The sequence below is a fragment of the Opisthocomus hoazin genome, chromosome 4, assembly GCF_030867145.1.
Source record: "Opisthocomus hoazin isolate bOpiHoa1 chromosome 4, bOpiHoa1.hap1, whole genome shotgun sequence".
Lineage (NCBI taxonomy): Eukaryota > Metazoa > Chordata > Aves > Opisthocomiformes > Opisthocomidae > Opisthocomus > Opisthocomus hoazin.
In genome coordinates this window covers 21,444,039-21,465,009 of record NC_134417.1, presented here as the reverse complement: position 1 = coordinate 21,465,009, position 20,971 = coordinate 21,444,039, and the positions used below count along the sequence as shown (strand labels likewise).

The 20,971-nt window shown below is 41.8% G+C and overlaps 1 protein-coding gene across 2 annotated transcripts in view; it reads right to left on the bottom strand.

The window, feature by feature from the left end:
- Positions 1 to 20,971, bottom strand: part of TBL1XR1 (TBL1X/Y related 1) — a 119,935-nt gene that overhangs the window by 61,750 nt on the left and 37,214 nt on the right. For both annotated transcript variants that reach the window (XM_075418299.1, XM_075418300.1), the window contains exon 2: positions 6,106 to 6,170. The gene's annotated coding sequence lies outside the window, so the exon portion shown is untranslated. The remainder of the gene's footprint in view (positions 1 to 6,105; positions 6,171 to 20,971) is intronic.

The following is a 20,971-nucleotide window of genomic DNA, read 5'->3' as shown; positions in this document are numbered from 1 at the left end:
AAGCAGGGCTCCGTCACATGTAATGGTTACTTGGGAAGACAAACGCCATCACTCCGAACGTCCTCCTCTTTCTCCTTCTTCCCCCTAGTTTATATGCTGAACATGATGTCATATGGTACGGAATATCCCTTTGGGCAGCTGGGGTCAGCTGTCCCAGCCATGTCCCCTCCCAGCTCCTTGTGCACCCCAGCCCGCTCACTGGTGGGGTGAGCTGAAGAGCAGAAAAGGCCTTGGCTCTGTGTAAGTCCTGCTCAGCAATAACTGAAACACCCCTGAATTACCAACACTGTTTCCAGCACAAATCCAAAACACAGCCCCATACTAGCTACTATGAAGAAAATTAACCCAGCCAAAACCAGCACAAAGCGATGCATTAACATGGTCTTTTGCAAAATCTGCCCAGCTCTCCTCCGGATGGTAACACTCGTGGGCCTGGACACACAAGAGTCCATCCTTAGGCTTTCTCTACAATATCCACTTCATGTACACCTAATACTCAGTTTAATTTTTTAAATATGCAACAAACAGTCACTGAGAAGACCATTTAACACTGTATTTCTAATTCTTTCATATAATTGAGCAGGAAAAGGGTCATTTCAGGTTACGCAACTTCACCACAGGCATATGGCAGTGAACCCAGAGCAGAAACACAAAATCTCCCTCTCCTCTAAAGCAGATGGCATGCTGATCAAGTAAGATACAATCTAATGCTAGCTGCACTACTACTGCTGCTATTAACTGTTGAACCAAAACCAGTATAAACCTGTAAAGACAGAAAAACCCAAGGCAGGGGACACGAAGGAGGAGGAAGAAAACAAGGGGAAAAAAAACCCCACAGAGTAAAAAAGCTGTAACACAAGACAACCTACTGCAGCAGAAACAGCCTCTTCAGGCACATTTCAGATTTAAAACCTAGGAATGGCGACAGGCAAGGAGCAACAGTGGCCCTCGCCCTGTCGCCTAGGACGTTCCCCTAGTCTGAGATCCTGGCCCAGCTCCCCTTGCTCTGGCGACTGCACCGCACTGGGCACCTGCCAGGGGCCACATATCCCGGCTGCTTAGGTAATTACATATTTATGATTCTGCCGAGAACTCTTAGTCAAAGCTTATTTCTGAACTGTCAAATGCTTAGAGAATCAGCAGAAAAAGTTCTCCGACAAATGCTATGTCAAAACAGAGACAGCACTTCTTAAAATTTTTTAAGTAGCTTCCCTTTCAGTTGATTCATTCGGTAGCGAACTTCAACAAATTAGATAGAGAAAGGTAGCAAGAGGTGTTTTCCCTCTGAATCAGAAAGGGATCTTACTAGCGTGTTTAACTTGCTTTCTGCATAAAACCAGAAAATTTAAAAAACATCAAAAAAAGGATCAGAATGCAGTCGTACATGAAATTTTTAATGCTTAGCACAGTATGCACCCTACCACTCGACATCATTTTTCTTCTATATCATATTATTAGCACATCCTCTTCAACACATATACCACTAGATCAGCTAATTCACGCTCATCCAATAAACAGAATTATGGATGAACACTCTGAAATATAATTGTTCCGCTGTAATCAATTATCAGACAAAATACATTGCACTGCACCTTCCCTCATTGATAACAGCACCTGTTGATTTTAGAAGGAACAGAACAGTCCAAAATTTCATGTTGTCAGAGACTAGTTCAGAAACTGCTAGAAATACCTTTTTTCCCCCCTTTTAAAGCTGTACTCCATAAACTGCACAACCAAGAGCCTCAACAATAAATTTCATGAGCACTTTTAGGTCCTACTGTTGAAAACACTTTCAAGCTTGGTTAGCTTTATGCACGCGAGTACTCCTTATTTATATCTCAAAAGACCTATTCCTACACTTCAAGATACACGGATGCACATGCGTATGTATTTCAAAAATAAGGGCGTTAGTCTTGCAGGGTTATTTATTTTGAAGCAACTATTCATGTCTCTTGCGGCCAGCATTTGAAGTACTGCCAAATTTCAAAAACCCATGCAAGCAGGAGTCCCTGTTCTCTGTGTAATGAAAACCAACCTCCAGCTATACCAACTTGCAAAGGTCTGCTCACCCACAGATATTTTCTGTACATACTTCTAGCTGTGAGATGACATTCAGCTCCTGTTGAAACAAAGTCAGCTTTACAATTCCAGTGCAAACCCCGGAGCTAGTGGCACGGACCTCCCGCTGCCCTTGGCAGGCGCCAGCAGAGACAGGGCTTCCACACCAAGCCCAGCTCCTCCAGCTCTGGCTGCAGGCTCCTACCCCATCCCTTGTTTGCCTTCCTCTGCATGAAACCATTTTAACATCACAGACTGGCAGAAGATTAACCTGGCAGATAGATCAGCATTTAGATGGGTTTAGCTGTTGTGGAACCACAGGCTAATAGTTAGATTCATTTCTTCCTTCAGCTGTCTTCTAAGGAGTGGTAAGGTCATAGGACGACACCACAGAAGGCACCACAAAGGAGTTCAAATAAATTGTCTTGCAGAAGTTTTTGCGGACATCTTCCAAGCCCTTCCCCGAATGTCTTTTTCTGTGGAGTGACTTCATCCTCCCCAGCTCCTCCAACCATTCCTGCCATTTCTGGGCTAAATCCGCTGGGTAGACAATCACATCGAAGTGCTGTACCCGTGCAAGTTCCTGGCCCAAGAGGTTCAGCGCCTGCAGAGTTGTTCTCCTACAACAAGTCTCTTACATGTAAGAGCAGCTGACGTAACACATAATGGGCGTGACAGACCTTCAAAACACAATATGAGATATTCACTTAAAAGTAGACAGCATTGAAAAGAATGGATTTAAAACACCTACTTTGTATTCCTCTCCAGAGACTACAAGGACATGACTTAGCTGTTGATGACCTTGCTTTCCTGGAGACAAAGTAACTTCGTGCTCACTGCCTATCCTCAGACTTTGTCTGTGTCAGCTTATAATAAATGGTAACATCCTCTGTTCTCTTCTGCAGGAGACCTTTTCAATCAGTGTGTTGATCTTTGTCAACCTAACCACATAGTAAAAGACAGAGCAGAGAACCCAGGCACAGTGTTTTTCAGGACGCCTCTTGGAAGGCCACCACGTTGCCTTTCTTGCTCAATTCTTCCATAGCCCTTTTTGGTTGCTTCCTGAGAAATGAAATCCATCACAGCAAGCTGTTGTATGACAATCACAAACTGATACCTCCCAGCTCACTGTAAGTTCCTGGTTTTTGCACATTCCTTTTTATCTATGTAGACATACAGATATATGTATGTCGATACAGGCACACACACCAGCACACCCACATACAGACCCACGTATTTATGCACACACACAGGCCTGCCTCTATGACTTGTAGGAGACAAAGGCAAACCGTTTTGCTTCTAAAACTCACAAGAGAGGCCTTGCAAGGTACGACGGAAAACCTCTCAGGTAAGCCACCTGTTCCATCAGACAACAAGAAAATTAATTTGCTAAAGCCTTTGCAGAAATCCTGATGTGACCTTTTGCTTAGGCCAAAGGTTCAGGACTTCCAATTTTTATTTCCAACACGTTCATTAATCCTTGTGATGGTGGATTAAGTACCCAGTTACCAGCCTCTAAATGAACCTTCGAAATCCTAGAAAAAGTAGCTCTATATGCCTCATTTTCCTTCACTTAACAGGCCTTTTTAGTTAAGCCGTTGCATCTTTCCTTTGAGACTCTGAGGAATGTTACAGTTGACTGGAAGAATGGGAAGAAGAACTTACACCAACCGGACACAGCCATACAGTCTGTTAGCAGGCTATATCACACTATAACTATTTTATCTAAAAAAAAGCGAACAATTACAATATGTTTTTAAGGAGTAACTGATATTTTACACTATTTAGTTATCAGTGAACATATCATATATGATGCAAAAAAAAAAAGCATCTTTTAATTACCTTCAAAATAGAAATAATACTAAGAAATGGAACTGACAATCATGATTTAAAAACTGATCAAAAACGCTAGTATCATTTCTCAAGGGAATCAGAAATGAATTTCTGATTCAAATATATGTATCAAACATGAGTAGCCAAGTTAAACCAAGTCGTGTCTGGAAGATGAACACAAACTGCTTTTTCAGGTCAAACATCAGACAGAAAAACAACATAATAAAACCATATAAAAATCTTTTTTACTGTAAAGCTCCCGGGGGGAGCCCGAAACACAGGCCTTCGAACCAACAGGCCTGCTGAATGACGACTGAGACCATCAGACCTCTAGACAGTTGCACCCATTCAGCAGGAGCGTACACAAACAAAACAGTTATGGTGACTTTTGGGATGATGAAGAATGTGTCTAGCTTGTCTTTTAAATCTACATTCAAATTGCTTCAAAGTTAATTAAGAGATGATTAATTGTTTAGAAATCTCTAGAATAATAAAATATAACAACTTATAGCACAAAAGCAGCCCTTAAAGAGTGGGGACGATTTCACTTCACTATAAGTAACAGTTGAGTATGTTTTATGACCACTGTAACAACTAGCATGCCCTTGAGACTGCAATTCTAAATTTCTGATACAATTTGTAGGGGGAAAATTAGGACAAAATGCAGTAACACTTCAAGTACAGTCTCTCACCATTTTAAAATTTTATGAAGTATAAGGACTAGGTTAATATGGAATGAGTCATGTTTTTAAGAGAAGTAGTAATACAGACCTGTATTTTAAAAAGTAACTAAAAACATGCTCAACTAACACAAAATAAAAAGAAATCAGAGTAGATTTTTGTTGGAAAAAGGTCAACAACCACAATGAAAGTTTAGCAAAAACAGAAAAGGCCATGAGCACTGCTAGTTTCAGGTTTGGAAAGTTAAGATACCAGGCTAAGTGACCAGGTAAGAACGATGCCTTCTTACTTGACAAATCCATTCCCACCAGCTGAAACTCACCCCAAATCAATATAAACTTTACACACATCAACTCTAAACATCAGGCTACGCAACGACATACACACCCGCTGCAGATCGTCTGATTTCGGAGTTATATTTGCTTTACTTAGTACCGAATATACACTGCATTACATTTCACTCCATGATGTCTTTGAGAGTCAACAGAATTACCACATTTCAAAGTAAAGCAGTCACATCCAAGCAAATTCTCTAGGAGTGCCATTTTCCTCACAGGGCAAAGACAGCGGAGTTGCAAAGATGTAAGCGAGGCTATAATTTATTTATGTATTCTTTAGAGCCATGCCCACATGCAAACCAAAGGAACCCAGCTCAGCTCACAGATCCCAAATTGAGTTTTCAAAGCTAGTGGTTAGAAATACTATAACTTCTGTACCGAGCACAATGATCTAGAGATGCTTGAAATACAAAACTGAGGCTGGCACTCGATGCACTTATTTCTTTGGGCTAACGCTGCAATTACCACTCTTGTACACCTCCCCTGTGACAACGCAAGATACCAAAAATGCTGAAAAAAAGATTATGTGATCAAATCTGAAGCAGTAAGTTCCAGTCCTTGTCTTTAGACCTCACCTCTGCTTTCCAACTGCACAACTATCAGAAAGTACAAGAAAACCATAAAACCAGCCTGCAAATACTAACTTCGGGTAGTCTATCACACTGAGTAACATTCCAGAGATGGAATAAGAAGATCGCATCAACCAAGTCCCTTCCTGCAGGAGCTAAGATCTCAGCTTCACTAGTCTTAGGACATCACATGTGCTGACGCAAAATACGCCTGGGGCTGCGTAGGTTTTTCGTAGGAGAACCTGTCACTACAGAAAGAAACCACAGAGGGCACCCAGCTGGTGCAACAGAGCACTCGGCTCGGCTACAGCTTGCCCCAAGCAGGCTTTCAGCCAAAAGAGGAAGCAAAACCAGGTACCAACAGGGTGAGCTGTGTTATTGTCAAGTCACGCTTCGCGCTTCAAAACTGACATGCTGCCCTGCTTTCCACAGGATAAAATCCAGATATGATTTTAACATTTTTATCAAACAGAATAATGGTCTAGATGTTTATTAAAAAATTAAAATAATCCACTCGTGTACTAAAAAGTAATTATTCTAAAAATATTGTTTGCAATACAAGACAGGTACGGTACGTCTGCAGGAAGGAACCACACCACCTTCAGTCAGTTAAAAAAGGTGCTTACCATTGGCAGTGCATTGATATGCGGAAGTTTTCCTTTCAGGTGCCTCTTGCCACAGAAGAGTGATGCTGGCAAGGAAATAAGGAGACAAAATAGGAAACATTAATATTTATGATTTTGAAAACAGTGGTGTTAACACGATAGAACGTTATCAAGCACGGGCCTTCATGGCTCTTGCAGCCTACTCCGTCCAAGGAGCCGAGTGCTTACCACCGGGTTTGTACACAGCCCGGAGCACCAGCAGCGACGCGGCACCGACCAGCACGCAGAGCTGGGGTTGTGCATATATCCTGTCGCTACCCACATCACACGCTCGGCTCCTGCAGGGAGCCCAAAACACAGACCTTTGAACAAACAGGCCTGCTGAATGATGACTGAGACCATCAGACCTCTAGACAGTCGCACCCATTCAGCAGGAGCATACACAAACAAAACAGCCTGCGTGTAAAAATCCTGATGGCTGGGTTTTGCCTGAGCTCTCCAGAAAAGGCTCTGGGAAGTTAACCAGGCAACAGCGGCAGCTTACAGTATCTTCTGCCCATGCCAAATTTCTTCTGGAAATAAACATCAGCCACTGACTTCTAAACACTCTGAACAGCCCCAAACAAAAATCAACATTCCAGCGGTTTAACTTCCAAAATGGTTACATCCACTCAAAAGCAGTTTAAAAAAAAAACAACAACAACGACAAAAAATCTGTTTCCCTAACACGTCTAAACTAAATAACTCCACTTACATACACAGGTGTGCCCATGCACCCAGATAGTTACCAACTCCTGCAGTGATCTCAGTAATTAAAAAAACAACAACAAAAAAAAAAACACCCAAACAAAAAAAACCAGCTCATACTAGGTGCTGGCTACATTTGATAATATGTACATAATAGAAATCTTCCTAGGGCAATATTCATGAGAAATCTTTCCCATCTTCAAAAACTGAATAAAACCATAAATCCAAAAAAATCCATGGTCTCCTACATTTTAGTAATTTTCTTTACATATCAATAATAATTTTATGCATCTAACAATAGAACAGTTGAGTATAAACTGACACATTTTGATGTCCAATGCCATGCACAGTGATATTCATTTTTATTCACCAATGACAGCAATTTTTATTCACTCTAATATTTCTGAGTGATCGCTCTCCATACAAACACTTGCCAGACTACTTCTCTTGTTAGGAAATAATCTAACCGCCCACTCAAAGAGCAGAAAAGGGGACAGATGGACATGAGTGACTAATAAAGTATTATCCGACTATTTTTAGATTAAACTATTTACAAAGCATCTGCGAACTGTGTTCAAAATCTTTTACTAAAGAATAGTAAAGATAGTAAAGAACAACTATCATTTTCAAGGCTCATGATCAACACAAAGTTCTCGTGTGCAAATTTCAAGCTCAACCAGTAGGAAATGGTTTATTATAAAGCCTTTTTTGGGCCCAGCCAAAAGAAGAGCTGCAGCAGTTGGGCTTATTCTTAGCAGATGCCAGCGCACCACCAACACCGGCAGAAACGGAACCTGCACAGCGCAGGCGAGAGACGCTGCCGAGGACGCTGAACAACGCTGGAATGCTGGGAATTGGAAGAATCTGCAAACATGCTCTTGTTTCCTTGCTTAGTTGGACTGGTGCTGCAGAAATTATGTAAATAGACCGAGGAAAACTCCAGTCCTCAAGTGCCACGGTTTCCTATGTGGAGCTACTCAGAAAGTTTGTTTTTTCCACAGCCGGAGTTGCAGACCAGCAGAGAAGAGAAAGCTTCATCACCCCGCTCGGCAGAGCCCATAAACAAACAATACTCACTCACAACAAGAGTCTTCCTTAAAAACAGAACAAAACACCAACCAACCGATATTCTTTTGAGAAGAGACTAAACTGTTATAAAAGCCACTTGTAGAGAAAGGCAAAGGAGGGCTCTGCTGCCCTGTCTGAGTGTGATGCTTGGTTTGGGTTATTTCATTTGGGAAGGAACATGGCAAACATAAATAAAGGGATGACTGCACAAACATAAACCACCTTCTTCAATGAAAAAAGGCTTTCTTCAGTATACACTGCCCAAACTGCCTCCTTCCAACACCTTTGCCCTTGTGCAATCTTCCGAGTGCTGTACTTATCGTCAAAGCCAGAGAGGGAAACCTTTCCGTCTGATCCATGGAAGAGGCTTCTTGTCCTTCACTTTACATCTAAATAGGGCAGTGACACGGAAAGAAGCTGGAAGCAAAGACTCAAGAGAGCAGAGAATTGAGAAAAGAAAGGGTTCACTGACTCCGCTTCATTCCTCACTCCTGTTAATTGGTCGTAGGCTCCAGTTTTAAATAAGAGTGCTTGAAATGACACACAAACATTTAGAAAACTCTGCCATGTCCTTCTTCAGAATCAAGTACTGAGTACAAATGCCTCAGCAGCAGCTTTTTTCTTTCAAAATCTATCCTATTGGATTTTGCCATTTTGTCATGCACCTTCAAACAATGCAGGTGATGGCTCTAATTCATTGATTTTAGACTATCTCTTGCCTTTACATACTGACCTGTTACAGTGACGTAAACGGGCAACCAGGTGTAGTAACAGCTACACTACGTGACTCTTAACCATAATCCACCAGATGCCCTTGAAGCTGACAAAGCACACCCAGGGAATGCACAGTAGCTTGTGAGTTTGGATCCTTCATTTGGGACGGGCTGAGGGTTCACCATCACTGACTGATGCCTTCAGCGCTGCCTGAATACTGCTGCCCTCCTCTTAAGAGGTGAGGTTTCGCTGCGTGTGTACTGACCTGCTCCCAGACAGTGCTCCCCAGCTTTGCCCACACCAGGTTTTTCTGCAGAAGAAGGACACACCCGATGCCCACGTCCCCAAACGCTCGGCACGACGCCCAGCATCACCTCCTCAGGAGGAGCACCCCGCCGCAGCGCACGGGGTGGCAGCAACGCCTGAAGCCATGACGCCTCGAGACCTGCCTGCACGCAGCGGTGCCAGAAGGGGCCAGGCAAACAGGCGCCTGGGGACGGGCAGCTCCCATCGGCAGGGCCAACACCGACACCCCACACCAGCGACCGAGAAAGCAAACACCGATCCGTGCGGCTAGCACCGACCGGGCTGCTGTTATCAACAGAGCAGTAACTGTGTGGTACGAAGACGAAACCACAGATAAAAACAACCATGGCACTGCGCAGTGACACACCTGGTTATAAACACACGTACACGAACATTACTCCCTACCTGCTTCCAAACATAATCAGTTCAAAACAAGGATTTCTCTAGAAGCTATTTACAAAAATGCTTAACTACCTGCTTCTAGAAACACCATCATTTACACTGTTTTCTCCTACCCATCCATTACACAAGGAATTACACTGGGTTTGCTCTACGGCTAAAACAATGTTTTCTGCGTGAGCTTTGACTCGCTTCTGTTCCTCATGTGAACTTGTGTGCTCATGTTTTTCTTCTAATCCTCTTAGGATCACAGTGTTTATACCACTTTCTGAGATTCTGGTGCTATTTGAGCTTTAATAACAAATCTAGTCATTAGATGTGCTCTGTGAATTACAAAAGCCTTCTAAGGACACAGTGTCTTTTCTTCTCAATTCTCCTCCAGTATCCTGCTTTTATCTAGATTCAGTATCTGGAAAGATTGTCCCAATCAAAACAGAATTAAAAGTAACTAAATCCTGGATATTCCCCTCAGTAACTAGGCTGCAAAAAGCATCAGACAATAGCTTTAAAAACCTAAATTGAAAACTAATCACTCCATTGAATCCTTCCTTTCATTTGGTTAATAGGCACATACTAAACTAGCGGTGATTCTACCACTGCCGTGCTCGGAACATAAACAGAGAAAATGAAAGTTATTTCTTCTAATCACAGTTCCACAGCGAGTGTGGCAATTTTGTAAAAATAATTCAGCACTTCTACAATAACACCTGCTTTTCAGATCTAACAGAGAAGCTGAACTGAGACAAACACCAACTCAAAAAATTCAAGAGAAACACGAGTGGAGGAAAAAAAAAAAAAAATCAGAACCACACACAAGGCAGCACTAAAAACTGTCATTACCTCCAACCAGTTGGTAGCAACAGGGCTCCTAGTGACAAAGTGAAACCCACAGACTGCTCCAGCACTCCGCTCGGAGAGCGCAGCACCGGCGTGTGCTCGGATGGAGCGGGGCATCACCAGACAAGCGTGTTTCACATGAAGCCGCAACAGGGAACACTCAAAGTATCTGAGACCTGCCCAGGAATACATTCACCTGTGTTCCTAAACTCGAACTGAAATGGCTTTTCTCTGTCAACTGAGAAATCTTTATTTCCTAGTCTTTGTTGTGTCTTTACGCCTTTAATACATCAGAAACATGGAAATATCTGGGCGGTTAAAAGAAGAAATGCTTAATGTATATATTTGTATCACACTAAAGTTGCGCAACTTTCCACACATCAGAAATTCTCTTTGATGTACCGAACGCCTGTATATCTATGGACACACACGAACCAACTATTAAAACATAATATCCGAGGGGATAAAGAGAGAACTGGGTAAGCAGACAACACTATTCCAGAGAAAAGATCGTCTGGACATAGGAACCACCACTCTTCAAAAGTGCACAGAGCGAGGATTCACTGTGGAATGAGAAACACCAGAAAAGTCAGACCAGCGCAAAAGAAATTGGTGGCAGCTACGTGCAAGTTGAAACACCAGTTTCTATACAACCAAAAATTGAGGCAATCGCAGAAGACAGCTTATAGCCCACTGAAAAGAAAGGAAGCTAAACTGCTGGAGAGGAAACCATCTTAGCCAGCTCTATTAAAAACACATAACACACCAGAGTAATCTTGTCAATACCAATTAGTTTGTACCACTGGGGAAGGAAGGAGAGCGATCCATGCTGCAGCACGATTTCACTTGCAAGGCATTTAAATGAAATTCATTAGTAAGTAACCCAATTCACATAAACTGAAAGCTAGAAGAACCTAAGGAATGAAGTTAAATCCAGTCCAGAGTAGGAAAGAGTACAAACAGTTACTACTCAAAGCGCTGAGTGTCACGAGAAGTGACTGTGTCCTCTAGAGTAGTCACAAAACCCCACCTTCACAGACTGCTACATATGGGATGGGGGAACCAGCTATGGAAATTGAAATTAGTTTCTAATTTGTGTTGTTCGTTTGTCTTTTGAAAATAGTGGCTGTGATGACTAGCGACATATTAATAATAATAGTAGCATATTGATAAATCATTTTTTGTGGTTTTATTCTAGAACTGAGTTTTAAATTTAAATTCATCACTGCAGGATTCAGAGAACGGACTGAGAATAGCAGCCTATCAAACTGGGTGCTCTCAGCAGAGTCACCTCAAATCGGAATTAGCAAAACAAAAATTTTTCATTGTGTAAAAAAAAAAAAAATCTGATATGTAGCATTTAGAGACCATTCATTCTCAGTAAGTTTATTACAGATTTCAAGTACATACCTAAAAATTGAACAAAAACACAAACAAGATATATCACTTAAAAAAAAAAAAAAAATCAGAATACATTTTTTCCATTCCCTTTCCTCAAGGTAGGAAGAGCTGTATTTCCCGTGGTACTAATTCAGCCTGCTGCAGCCTGCCCAGGGGACCCAGCCGCAGTGCCCGGTGACCAGCCTTCCCCTCACCACGCAGAGCCCGCAGACTCAGGCGAGCCTTCAGGGTTGACAGCAGGCAGGTACCCACTCTGTCAACACGGCAATGTGTTTGCACAGAATCAACAGTTGCAAGGTTACCAGGACTTTTAAATCGGTCTCCAATTTGGAGATCTGGAACCAAGCTCAAACTGTTTCCCTGGGAAAAATACTTTCTTCCCTTTCTCTGCTTCTGCTGACGGTGCCTGCCCTGTCTGCGTTTTTAGACATTCAGGATGAGAAACTCCTCTGCCTTGGGATTAATGGTGGCCTCGCAGAAGAACCAGTCCAGACTATGGCAAGCATCAGGGACCGTTACAGTGGGGCAAAAGCACAACTGTACACGTTTCTTAAAGAGCTTCATTTACTGAATTCATTAAAATTCTGTCTCAAATGTGCCATGCTTTGGGAGGTGGGATACAGGTTTTAAGTAGACATCACATCTGGATCTGAGCTTGAAATGTTCAAATAAGGAAATCTTGGAAAATAACAAGAGGCCATGACCATACTGTATTATTTTCAACCCTAATGAACATAACCAGTATGCAAAACCTGTCTGTGTTCCCTCAATATCAGCACCAGTGTCACCATTACTTTTTTGGGCAACTGAAAGTCAAATGAGGCATTCTTTCAGAGTAAAAGCTCAATCCACATTTCCGCTGAGCCAAGCTAATGAGCTGCAGAGGACATTTAGCTGATGCAGCTGGACTTGGGTTCCACTACCAGACGTGGCGCCTGCAGACAGCTTGACGTCAAGAGGCTCAAGAAGTCCGGCTGCGGCCACTGACCCTGAACGCGAAGTACACCCAGTGTTGCTGAAGCTGCGGCTCTCTCACTCTCTGAGAACATGTTAGGAAAGCCAGTTGCCTTCCGTCTGCCTGCCGCAGGAACGCCTTGCGGGTTATTCGGCCTCGCAGCAAAGTATCAGGTTTAAAAACAGATATATACCAAAACGTTCTAAAAATCCACCTTACTCGTGATATTGGGCATGTAAAAGTAATTGCGCAGTCTGAAGAATGGGATCCAAGTATTCTTTTAATGTAGCCCTCAAAATAATGAGTTGCTTTTAATACTCCAAAGCACTTAAAAGTCCATAGGTATGAGAACAGTTTTCTGAAAAGTTAAAGTCATACCAGAGGTCAAAAGTAAAGTTTGTGATGGAGCTTAGGCTCATATACTCCAGATGTTCCTGGGATGCAGCTCCCCTAAAATAAGGTGTTTTATAATGTGTTCCAGATCCTTCCTAAAAATATTATTACTACTACTATTTTGTGCAAAGCCAGACAAAAACGTAAACCTCTCATGCTGCCAAAAAAGGTAACAACGACTGCCCTGAAATCATCCATTGAACGGACCAAGGAATAATTATTTTTTTCCAAAAATACGGCTCATCAAAAGCTGATGCACTTCAGCTTACAGTCCCCTCTCATTGCCCCAGAATTTTTCAAAACTGGGTGACATTTGGTGCATAATGTACTCGTGCAGTAGCACAACCTTTCTATAAAAATTCTGTTTCTTGGTCGTATTTTCACACAAATAACGTACAGATTAAGATCTTTCTATACGGTTAAACCCTGTGATTAAGCAGGGATTCACGTTGCTAAAGACCAAGCAACACACAAGGCATGTTTCCCTTTTCCAAATCTCCACACCCTACCACCGGCAGACAGCATCATCTTTCCTACTCGCCCTCCTGCCTCTGCCCTTCCCAGCCTCGCGCCGTTTCTCTGACGGGGTAATTTTGCGGCACTATGTGAGGGCTCTGACTCACAAGGAGTTAAAACCTACCCAGAGAGGGCTGCTGTTGTTCACGCACTGGTTGTCCAGCCATCCCTGCTAAAAGGACAACTTACTCGAACAGAGCAGCTACTGAACTGTGACAAATCGCAGACTAGACTACAGGAAAAAAGACTGCCTCTCATTGCCAGGGCCAGCCTTCCCGCTTCACCGGCAGGTTAAGCCATCCCCACAGCAGGGGTTAAAAGCTTTGAGCCTAGAGGAACAGCACACTCGTTCCTAAACAAGCTGCCTCTTGTCCGGAAGAGCTCAGAGGATGCAGCTCATCTGAAGGCTTTGGTTTGGTTTTATTCTCAAGCCACACTCCAGCCAAAACCTACCTGCTATTGCTCAGTGAGACCTCGGTACCCCCATGTACCCACTCCCAGCTGGGAGTTCTCGACACCTCCTATCCTCTAAAAAATAGAAATTAATTGTTTTCTACCACTCAGCTCCCAAAGCATCTCGCTGCAGGGTCAGAACAGGACAGAACTGGCTCAGGAGAGTAAGAGGAAACACAGCCCTGAAAGGGAAGAAATGCGGGAAGAGCACTGCCCCGTACCTCCGTCGTCAAAATACACCTCTGTTTCCAAGGGATGCCCGGTGCCTTGGGCGACAATGGGGATCCCAGCACAAAAAAACTCACAGGAAGAACGGAACGATGCATTAGGTAATGGGAGTCATACCAGAAATAACACAGATGCTAACTGTATTCAAAAATATTCTGTTGTCTTTTCAAACCATTCAGATAACAGTGCTGAGAAGCTGTGTCTGTCACACTCATTGACTAGGGACATACCTGCATCGATATTAGGCTTATACATGCAGTAAGAGACACCAAAACCTGTTCCAAGGAACAAGCAGCCTACAGCACAGATAAACATAGCAAAATATTTACTTTAGCAGCCTGGTCAAGGAGAATAGCATTTATTAAATAAATGGATTAAAGTCATTAATCAACAGCAGCAGTAGACTAATCTAATCATGCCACTTGTTCTTCACCTATTTATTTTTTTAAAAGCAGGACCTAAGCGTGATCAAGGAAAGCAAATACATTTGATTCATCAATGACAGCATATTCAAAGGATTTGATGAGCATCAGGAAATGAAGCTACAGGACAGAGGTCTCGCATAAAGACCGTCACTAGGCTATGATTAATTGATAACAACCTAACAGCGCCCTTCAAGTCTGTCGTTAAGTAGTAAAGCGGGGCTTATCTACATGTCTACAGTTCAACTATTAAACCATGTACCTCCCACCCTAGCTGGTCTATTCTGAAATAAAAAAGCTTTTCTGAAAAATGCTGTTCATTATGTTAATTAACATTTCAATTATGTTCGGCTTTCCTACTGTAGGAAAATGTTTTTCCTTATTGCAAATAGGTGAAGAAAAAAAAAAACAAACCCTAAGCAAATTTGATTTGTTGCCAAAATGAGTGAAGTCAGTATTTTTATTTCATTGGAAAAATTTTGTTTTGAATTTCCTACGGTCATTGCAGCTGTATAGCTCAGTTTATAGCTTCTTTGAACTAATGCACTACATGTAGAGCAACACATAGCAGGTGTTTGTCCTACAAACAAGCGTGATTACATAACCTATTATGCCGCTTTGCAAACAGTTAGAAAAAGTGAAAAAAAATGCTAACGTTAGTTCCCCAGCACCTTGCACTTTTCCTTTGTACAAGAGAAAAGATTCTATCCAAACTAAACAGCAAGGGACCTGACTGAGACCTGCAGAGTGGGCACACCGGATCACGCCAGCGGGCTCCCCGGCCCATTACCCCCTCTCCAGCAGTGACCCACAGGCAGATACCCACAGGGAAAGTGATACCAGCACCAACACGATCTAGTCCCCTAAATAATCTCCTAGCCTCCAGCTATTTTCAACTCAGATGACTTCTCAGAGCACTATTTGTTTGGTTTCTGTGTATTTAGTAATCTCAGAGGAATTATCTTCCATTAACGTTTTCAGTCTCATAAATATTTGCCATCTACCTCTTCTGGTAAGTAGTTTTCCAGGTCCGCTCCCCGTTAGGAAAAAGAATAGCTTGTGTCTGTCTTCACAGTTTTATGTATCTGCCTCTTCTGAGTTTAACGTGACATTCTGGTAAGAGAAAAGGAACCTCTGACCCCCATTCGCCCTCTCCACAGCTCTGGTGACTCCTCAGACCTCAATATACCCCACTCCCGTGTCGTAACTACTCCTTAACCAGCTGCTGCATGGAACAGTGACCTGGTCTCTATATTACGTTTTGATATGACAACTGCACACTTTGCATGCAATTAACTGAAGTCACCTACGGCACTTCCAACCCTCCTGCCCTTTCTGATCTTTCTAGCATTACCATCTTGATAGGGCGGTCAGTAATACAGATCCCCTTCTAAGGGCCATTCATATACTACACCCCCCCACCCCCTCCAAAAAATAAAGGAACTAATACATTGTTATTGAAGTTGCTCATCTATAAAAGCGTTCATCTAGGGAGCTGAGCATCTAACACAGTAAATGTTAAAATAATGCCATTAAAATTCAAGACTATTTTTGAAAGAGCATCAGACAATACATGCTCATCAGCATAAGCTCACATCTACAAAAGAACTCAGTTTCTTACATATTAGTTTTTCACTCAGGAAGCTATTAACTTCTAAATCTTATCTCCACAGTAATCTGACTAACACTCTTCTCAGTGTCTCACCTTTCCACTCTTATTTTCTCTTCTGTTCTTCAGTAGAGTTCCCTGTAAACACGGTAAATAGCACGCTGTTTTCTCTGTAATGGGTATGTCCTAATAGTAACCGTAAAGGATGTGTCAATGCTATCAAGAATGACTTGAATTTAAGCTTTCTTAAGCTTTTCTGAAGAACCGACACTAAATTCACCGTCTTCAAAAGTACCACAGGAAAAATGAGTTTTGTCAAGCATGTTATTTATCATTTTCAAAAATCAATACAAAAATGGTACTAGTTACCACTCTCTGCATTAAATGTCTTTCTATTCTCAGTGAAAGTCTACCTGATAACTTGGAAAGCTGTTAATGGATCAGGTCACAGGTACAGGTAAGTAAGATCTCCAATCAGGAGAAGAGACACAGCAATTTAACGAGCAAGAAAAGATCTAGGTTTTAGATAAATCTACTGAAGATGGTGTAGCTGGAAACGCACTTTAAATAACCAGGAACAACTTCCCCAAAACAAAACCACGCAGCTGAAGAGTAGTTACAGGAAACAGCCTATGCTATGGGGATCCTGGTATTTTAAGCAAGAGTAGTAAGGACTCTGGAAGGAGTAATTCTGCCTAAGGAGACATCTAGGGCACAGCGTTTGATCTATCAGGGCTTCTCCCTTTCTTTACTTCTTGATTCTTATCTTGATTGTTTCACACCAGGAATGTGAAATTGGCTGAGCCGCCCAACCTGCAAATCTCCTCATCCTGCACATCTCGCTGCTCAGACTAGAACAGGCTGAAGAGAGGATTTCACCATTTGGGAATTTCATTTACAGTACTCTCCGCAACTGCTGTTAGGACTTCATGATAAGGGCGGGTTGGCAGGTTTGGGGCTTCTTTTTTTTTTTTTTTTTTTTTTAGTCAACTCACATTTATCAATGCAATCTACTAGACTGATCAAAGAAAGTAAGAAAGACTCAAGTCCTCTAGTCTTGGTCTTTCGAAAAAAAACCAAAAAAACAACCTTCTTTAATCTTCCAACTTGTGAAGGATATAAAATTTACCCACACCGTAATTTTAAGATATGATAGATAGCTACCATCATTGAAATTACTTGCTCCTTACTGCTCCAGTACAGATTTACTGAAGCATCCACAGACTAGTCCGGTTTTAACTTTTTAAGAAGAAAAAATAGTGATGAATGTCTATAAATTAAAAAAAAAATGAAAACAAAAAAAAGCTCTACCTCTATTTTCAGTTTGAATATACAGATATTTAGTTATTTTTATTGATTAAGCACAAATTGGAGGTCTGTACATTTTGCTGCTTTCTTTTGTGATCGTGCTAACACACGCTTGTTAACTGAGGAAACAACTGACAAATGCTCGGGTGAGGAATATCAGACAAACACATTTGTCAAAAATACTCCACCCAGCAAAAATATTTCCCCTCAGTGTCAGACATGTCAAATATTGGGGTCTGGCTCATCTCCAAACTGAACACTGTAGATATTGTTTTAGTCACGCCTAGTCAAAGGCTCTTCTTCCCCCTCTTTTTTTAAACCTGATTTTCAAGCATGCTTTTTTGCCATGATTTTCCAAATCAGCAGCAGGAATTTAAAATGAAAGAATATGATGTATTTAGCACTATCTAACAGATACGCAAAAACTATATACCACTATGTAATAAATGCATGGAACTTGACAGCCCAATAATGTATCTTCCATCAGCCCACAAGTAATAACAACCTAGGTTTACAAGCTGCTGCACTTCAGAAGATTGTTTACCAGATCAGATAAAAACAAGGTTCAATACATATATATTTTGTTGCATGGCACTGTACAGCTACAATCATTCATCAGACTTTCTTGTGTCTTATCATTCTTATCACTGCCTAAGGAGCAAGTAAAATCTTGGACTTACAAAAATGTCTCAAAAACCAGCACTTCTGACCCATTTAACACATAGCAATTTTTTTTACACTGAATTTATCCAGAAATAAATCCACTTGCCATATTCTCACAGGAATACTGCAACTAGACTGATTCTGACGCCTTTTCAGAGAAGTCTCATTTGACCCTCTTGGACTGTACACGTAGCAGGCTACGTGTGCACACCACAGACATGCCGACTCTCCCCCTCCCACAAAAATGACAAGGATGCTATTTTGCTAGCGACATTTGTAGACTAAATAATCTAAGTTTAAGAGCATTTAGCAGTATTTGTTCTTTTGTCAAGTTAAGATAATTTCCTTGGGGCATTTTTAACTAAATAATTTGTTAATGCAGCGATTGAGGAAACATTGCTATCTTTTTGTTCCTAGTAATATCCTCCTGTAAAGTAGTCTACATTCATTTATTTCAGCCTGCATGCGAAGAGTTATTTTTTATTACTTCAGTGTGTGAAGACTTCACTACAAAATTCTTACACAATTTGGACTATTGCCAGTCCTCAAAATGACAGGTGCCAAAGACTCTTACCACATTTTGAAGCTACTGGCTCCACAGACCCGCCGCAGACCACCTGTGGCCTCACAGGGCGAAGATGAGTGTGGATGAAAGCATGCAGCCAATGAAGTGCAAATCTTTTACACCAGACAAGCAACAATAGTGTAAAACGTTAGCAATACATGTATGGAAGTGATCTACAAAGCCTCCCATCACTGCGTAAAACTCCACCGTCCCAGCTTATGAATACAGCATTTCTCTAGCCATAAACGGTAAGATAAGGAAACAGCTGTGAATTCTAGCAACATGGCGTAACGAAACTCAGCGTATGCACATATATGACGGGAAACGTAAATAGAGAGAAGTTTACTTCTTGGCTTGCAGTTGCAACCCAGGGATTCAGCTTTTCACTTTTGTCAGCGGGTGACAAGACTGCCAACAGGGCAATTTGATTTCACATGTAACTCTCCATGTAAAAATCTCTCATGACGTATTTTAGAAAGAGAGATGTATTTGCGAATTATTAAAGGCAATATTTGCATTTCTTTCGAGTAACAAACCAGAAAGGTACTACTGAGGATCCAAACAGCCCGCTCATCCTTAGTTACCAGCAGACTTGACCTGGTGAGGTCATTTCAGCAGTCATATCTGAGGCGCTCCACCCAAACCCTCCTGCAGGTTTTTTTGTTTTATAAATTAACCATTTCTCACTGCTAACTATGAACCAACCATGATATAAATCAGGTTTAAAGGAAAGCCATTTCTTAAGTCTCCCAGCAGGCAGATACAGTACTGCCATTGCCCCGTCAGCTGAACAGAACCCCCACGATTCGGACGGCATTCGCTGCGGCTGCCCGCAGCCTGGAGGTGCACGGCAGCGTTCCCAACGCACCTCTCACAACGGAAAGGTACATGCACTGCCAGAGATGGCGGCTGAGTTATTCACAGCCAGAGAGACCCAAAAAGCCAGAACTGAGGTATGGTGAACTTTAAAATTCTGGTAAAGATAGAGCATAGACACTTTTATGATATCAATATTATTTCTGTTTAGAATTAACAAGGTTTAAAATACAAACCTTACAGATACCACACAATAAATTTTAAGCCCCGTTGTTTATTATTTTAACCAACTAGAACAAAACAAAAATAAATGATGGTACATAAACAGAACTGGAGCGCAGTTAACTCCAGCTGCATCTTCTGCCCGGTACCACTGCCTCGCCAGGGAATCACGGCATGAGGGGAGTAGAAAAGAAGAGGGAACACCACAGAAACATTTCTGTTTGTTCTTTTTAAAGAGTTATTTTTTCATCTTTGCCAAAAAGTTCTATTAAAAAACATGAAAAAAAAATTCATTACTCTTTAATTGAAATTCTTCACTGTGTTTTGACAACAGCAGAACCCCACTGCAGCATCTTTGGTATGCGTACTATTATTCTCTTACGAAAACAAAGTTTTTGCAATGATACAGCTTGTCTTGGCTCGTATAATTTCACGGTTAAAATTAAAAGACATTGGCCAATACCAGATCAGGGAGAAAGAAAGAAATCCAAAAATCTCACTGATGCCCTAAAACAGCTGGCCGAGTCGGACGGAGAGCTGGCATGTGCTCTGATACACGACACATTTCTTGTGAAAGCTCCTTGAGGGAAAGGCTGCATCGGGTCACACAGAAGATCCTTCAAGCACAGGAAAACCTTCAAAACTCAGGAACACAACCCCAATTTACAGGAAATCAAAGATCGCTATTCCCACAGAGTAACATGGACTGCTAGAGACAAGCAGGCAAAAACTCACTCAAAACCCTCTCTCTCATGTCTTTGAAAAGTAACGATGGTCAGAGTACAACCCAGTATCAATTTATTTACCGGTTCAGAAGTTAAAGTTGGTATTTCAAACTGACCCAAAACCACAGACAGAGGCAACGCACTCAGGAAAGCTCTAATTCACGCGCTCAGCAATGCCGTACACTGGGACCACTGACCCACACACCAGTTCAAGGCTGCACAGTAGGGCTGGCAGAGGGTCAAGGTGTGTTCTAAGGATGTACCATCTGTTCACACGGACTTTAAAAATTTTAAACTCAATTTCAAATTTTGGCAACCCATACCAAAATTTAATTTACGCCACTACAGTGATTTCAGACAAATGAAATATTCAAGTAATGCACTGAGTTTTAAAGAAAGCTAAACCACTGATGGAACTGCTGGAAATCACAGGCATAGCGTTCCCTAAGAGCACTTATTAAAAGTGTTAAGTGGCAGGCTTTTACAGTGGCATAGAAATTATTTTTAATGCCACAACTAGTTTGTATTCAACTAGCTTCA